Consider the following 6,000-nt stretch of genomic DNA (forward strand, 5'->3'; position numbering starts at 1 on the left):
ATGTTTTCCATATTCATTTTACATGTTGCTAACACTCCACCCTGCACTATATGGGATGTAGGAACTAACAGAAGAGATGTTTTGTTTTTTGAAAGAAGCTATCCAGCAGTATTTAAAATGCATACCCTGAATTCATATGCTGACAGGCAACACAGGTTAAAGATTAACCTGCATCTTGAAAAATTCATGTTTTAAACCCTTAAAATCTTTCAACCTTAGGTATTACAGGAACATCCCTTACAGTCTCTTCTGATTAGTATATTTTTACAAAACCTCTTCAAGCCACGTACTGTGTCTTTAACAGTACAGAAGCTCAAGAAACAAATGAACACAACATGTGATCACAAAGCAGCATGTTGGGAATCGGTTCTCGTTAACTAAAGCAATTATCAAAATCAACAACATTAATGACACAGAACTAGGTTTCCAGAACAGAGTGGTTCCAAGAAAAACCACTCAGTGGCTAGGGAAGAGCATTCTTTTGTGCATTGTTTTAGAATGTTCAATGAAGCAGGTGTGCAATTTATATACCAGTTATTATGTTTTGAAATGTATGAAATGCTAATAACAAAATAAAACCATCTTTCAAGTATTGCCAAGAGAAGCAACCGTATGTATCACGTAGTCAAGATCACTACCACACAAGGCATTTTAATCTTCAACTTTTACATGGTTTGTTTAGAATATTATGATTTATATGTCAGCAATGTTGGCTATATATATGAATAGTTCATAGCCTAATTACATTGTATTTTAAAATAGCTTTGATTATGTTTTCATTTTTATTAGCCTTATTTATAATTGTTTTCAGACAAACAAGGCTTAATTACAGATGTTACAAAGTACAGGCTTCTTTACATAAAGTAATGTTCAGTTTCCTTTGTAGCCTAAAGGGGTAAGTATCAGTGATTTTTACTAAAGTACTACTCAGTAAAAAAAGGCTGGTATAGTAATCAGGGGCTTGTATTAGTTCAGTAATATGATTGTAATCTAGAAAGATAAACATGACATAAAGCTAGCAGTAGTAAATAATGCTTTTAAAACAATTACACTTTACATAATAACACAGTAATGAAGAAATCAGGTTATACGTCATATGACATTGTGTTCCAGACTCAGAGCCCAAGGTTGGCAAGCCAGTCTGGTCACCCAAACTTTTTTGAAAACATCATGTTAATGAACAAATGTAGGTCATATAAAAATAAAGAAATGTATGTAAGTTTCATATCATAACACTGTATTCTATTCATAATTTAAAACTGATATTCTATGCTGCTTACTCGGATAATGTAACAAAGTGTCTGTGCAAAATTAGTATTAATATTACTCTTGGTCTATATCGATATAACTTGTTTTACTGGTTTTGTTGCTTTGTGATACTTTGTCCGGCTTCTATTTTATTTGGGTCATGTACACTCCCATTTCACATTCTTCCTTTGTGAAGCATATAAGTGTCCACACAGCAATCACAAAACAAGATCTTATTAATCATTTCCATTTATATAGGTTCATAGCCAGGATCAGTACCACATCAGACATTTAAAAATCTCACATATAATGTGGGTTAAAGGTCTGGATAATATAACAGGATATATTTAACGGGGATGAACAACCAATGCTTTGCAACTGTTCTCACGCTCAAAACGAGATGAATGATGGTAGTTGTAACCTAATGATAGCTGGAAAGCACCAAACTATTAATTTTTAATCTACATTCATATGTCAGCGCTAAATATATTGCTATGTCTGGGATATCCTAGATTGCAAAGCCAGACAATATACTGTACATCATTTCCTCAAATCCATCAGAGAAATATCCTAGGGATGCAAAATGCCCTGAGCAGAAGAGTATCATATAAATACAAACATAGAAACGTAGAATTTGAAAGAAGATAAGAACCATTTGGCCCACCTAGTCTGCACACTTTTTTATGTAAGGACCCGAACCTTAATCAGTCCTTGGTCTTAGATTGAGGATAAACATATGCTAATAATGTTCTTATCTACCACTCAGGAAAGTGAAACCTCATTACATTACATAATAATCTAACCATCTCACCTGCTAATGTTAGATTATAGCCTCTTGTTCTAACATAACTCTTCCTTCAAAATACACTTCCCTATTGTACTCACCTCTCTGAGACCTGCAAATACCAGAAGCAGAGGGAGAGCAGGAGCCCCACTTCACACACACAAAGGGGCCTTGTTAATTCTTTACACATCCCAAGGGCAAACCTGCTTCAATGTTTGGATGTCAGCCACCCTGTTGATGAAGCCATCAGGACCCATTATTAATCATCCATTAGGAACAAAAGACACATACCTAGGGGACCTAGGGCCAGAGCCATATCTCTCTCTAAGCCTAACCCAGCGCAGCACCACCAGCCACCCCTTCATACTGCCTCCCTCGACTGAGCCATGGGATATGACATCATATCTTTTAAGGATGTGCAACGTCACTTGGAATGATGTTTGATATGGTTAAATTGTGTTTATTATATTACTGTTTGTTTAAAGTGGTTGAAGGAAAAGCAAGGAAAACATTCTTGCTTTGTACTGTATAGAATTTACATGCTGTACCACCCAAGTACTGATGTGTTTATTGATCACTGTATGTTGACTCATGTATTTATTTGTAATGCCTGTGAACAAATAAAGAGAACTTAAAAACAAAAGGAAATGCAACATCGGTGTGTAACCTATGTAACTAGCTTGACATGGACCTCCATAGTGTTAATGGATCAGTTGAGCAGTGGTGCAAAAGGAAGCCTGGTTGCCCAATTGGCTCCCTGTTAAGCAGCAGTGATATTGCTGCCCTCTGGACCTGCCATCCTGGGCATAATTGGCCTAGGCTAGGATTTGCCACTGCCCAGGAATCTAATGGAGCTGCACGGTCGTCAAAGAAAATCAGGGCAAATTATCAGAATGAAATTGAACTTGCTTCTAAATACCTTTTACCACAGTACGTAAGGATACTCTTATCGTGGCTTTTCCCAGCTTGGGTCCAGATGCTCTCATTCATAGGGTGTGGTTAGATTTAACCACTGATTCACAAAAATAAAGTAAAATGCTAAAAAAGCAAGAAATTCCATTTACAGTACTCTCTTATTAACATCCTATATATCCAATTTACATCGGTAGCTGCTGTTGAGTGTCTTCTTTTAACTTGTCAGCTTTTCTTATGAGTTTCTTCATAATGCTGATGAGTAACATGAAGGTTGGTATAAGCAGATCCTATCTGGAAGTTAAGTGAAATGCTATTTTAAGAATTCAATTCCCTTTAGCTAGCAATAAATCCTGCTTGTGCAAACTAATTTCTTTCAAACAGTCTAACAAGGTCAAATACATGAATTTGACTTTTTCTCTTAAGCATAAGTTGCAAATTGAAAATAAATATATATCTCCTACTACTTTTAAATACAGCATCTATTAATGAAAGATTTTTTTTAGGTCAGCTTACATGCACGGTCAGAACTTTCATTTATTTCATTTTACTAAAAAGAATATTTTGGTCTGTCTAATTTTACTTTTTAAATTGTTGTTTAGTTAGGTATTAGAAGTGTATGTGCTGTATAAATGAGCTGATAGAATATGGTAAAATTAAAATACATTATGGTCTTTATAGATCAATCAACTGTAATGGATCATGCCAAGTCAGATGATTAACTTGTGTGCAAGACAATGTATTCTATTACTCCAATATGGTGCTGCACAAGATAATAATGCTTAAGACTTTCTGTTGAGGTTTTGTACTGAGATGCAATAACATTCATACATTCATATATTGATAACACATTTATTGGGTTGATATTCTCATTTAGGAACATAAACTTTGAATTAATTATCTGTTCCCTTAGGATCCATTAAGGGGGGCTATAACTATCCTAAAACCTGTATTTGCAGTCCACCCCTTACGAAAAAATTACTGCAGTTTTTCTGAAGTAATACTGCAGTTTTTTGGACATGAAAAAACTGCAATACTGCACTTTTACTGCATTTGCACTTCTCTGTACTGCAGTATTACTGCACATTTACCGCACTTTTTTTTTTATATTGCAAACCTGCAGTTGTACTTCAATGTACTGTAGCTTTATTGCATTTGTACTTCCGTACAAAAATAACTGCAGTAAAACTGCAATACAGTGAAGTACAAATGCAGTAAAAGTGCAGTAATACTGCAGTAAAAGTGCAGTATTGCAGTTTTTTCATGTCCAAAAAACTGCAGTATTACTTCAGAAAAAGTGCAGTAATTTTTTGTAAGGGAAGTGCCCCAAGTCTCAAACATAACTCCTGAGTGTCCTTCTTTAGGAGGGACATCCCTTCTTTTGGATGCAATCCCGCATGTATTTTTACCCAAGCTAACATGTTGACTGCACACGGGTACTAGAGGCTGCTCAGACCTCGGCAATAACTCCCCTGTTAGGCTGTAAAGATTCCATTCGTTACAAGTAACGCCTTCAGTTCCAGAGAGCTACAGTCATTGCTCTGACACTTTTTTTTCCCACTTGACCTAGTGTAAAATAAAATGTAGATTTATATAAATAGATCTAAAAATCTAATCCCATCCCAATGCCCATGCTCACTGGGATCTTATAAGAAAGAAAGGAAAAACGTATCTTGCATCCACCGCTGCCTTCTTCGATTGCCAGATTTCTCACAAAAGCTGTCAGAACTGCTGCTGCTCCTGACATACCTAAGAATTGAGTTTATATGAGTTAATGATGTCATTTGCAATGCCATCAGCAAACGCACATGGGTGGGAACTTTATCTTGCATTCTCCAACTTTTCTTTAAGTGAGAAATTAAGTTTGGCATCAACAAATGTTTTTCCCATTGAATAAGACATTAACTTGTCATGTAATTTTAAAGACAGGCATACACACTACAACATCTGCTGTACTCATAACCCTGTATGTCACCTCTTCTATGATTATTTTTCCATAAGGAGTTTTCACTTCCCTAATAGGCTGCTATTTAATGTATCATTTAGACTCTTTTCAATTAATAACCTTATATTTTTTATGTTGACAAGCTGCTATTTAATGTATAATTTAGACTCTTTTTAATCCATAACCTTATATTTTCTATGTTGAATCCAGTCATCTATAAAAACCTGATATTTTGTCGAAATGTTTCTGAGAGTCTGAGTTTATGCCTTGACTACGCATAAAATCAACCCTAACATCCCAATACTTAAAAGTCCAAAAAGCGACAGATGGCTGCAAACATGGGTTGAGGACATTGGCTTCAGCTGTACTAAGAGTAACTGTAACAGGTTCACCAAGAGAGCTGTAGTAACTCCCAGAGATCACCCACATGTATCCGCCTGTTGTCCCCGAAATCACTTCCAGCACCAGTCAATATGCACACCTTGGAACCCTGCTATGTGTACCCAATAAGTAGACACACAACTACCTTGAATTGAGTACAGCAGGAATGAACAGTTTATTGATGTAAAACATAGACTGATATAGCCACAGAACTTCATTAACATAAATTAACATTGATAAACAGGTAGACAACCCAACCTTTAATCCCCTTTAGCTACTGAATCTCCCCCTGGCAGCAATCCTGTTATGGGATTAGTTTACACAATAGAGTTCCTGCCTGTTTGGCAGCCAGGCTGGAGCCATCTCTGACTACCTTGGGGCCCTGTATGACAGGTCATTCTGTCACAGTAACCACAAAATTTCAAGAGATTCCAATCATTGATAACCTGCTAGCTGCTAAACTGTTCACTCTACTATTTAACTACCAACATAAGACTACCCCTTGCAGACGTAAAAGGTACCATAAATGACCTATGCTGGACATGGCATTAACTCTCTGCAGCTTCTAATAGAGACAAGAGAAACTGGAGGGCTGAGTGGAAGGCACGCATAAATGCTTCACATGTGTTTAAAGTGGCAAGGAGGAAAGGATCAAGCCTGCTTCAGGTTTTAAGATAAGATAACCAAGTATCAAACAGTTGCCTAATGGGAAAGAAGGTCATCAAGAAAG

This window comes from Sceloporus occidentalis, unplaced genomic scaffold, assembly GCF_023333645.1.
Source record: "Sceloporus occidentalis isolate IW3139 unplaced genomic scaffold, rSceOcc1.0.p SCAF_28, whole genome shotgun sequence".
Classification (NCBI taxonomy): Eukaryota; Metazoa; Chordata; class Lepidosauria; order Squamata; family Phrynosomatidae; genus Sceloporus; species Sceloporus occidentalis.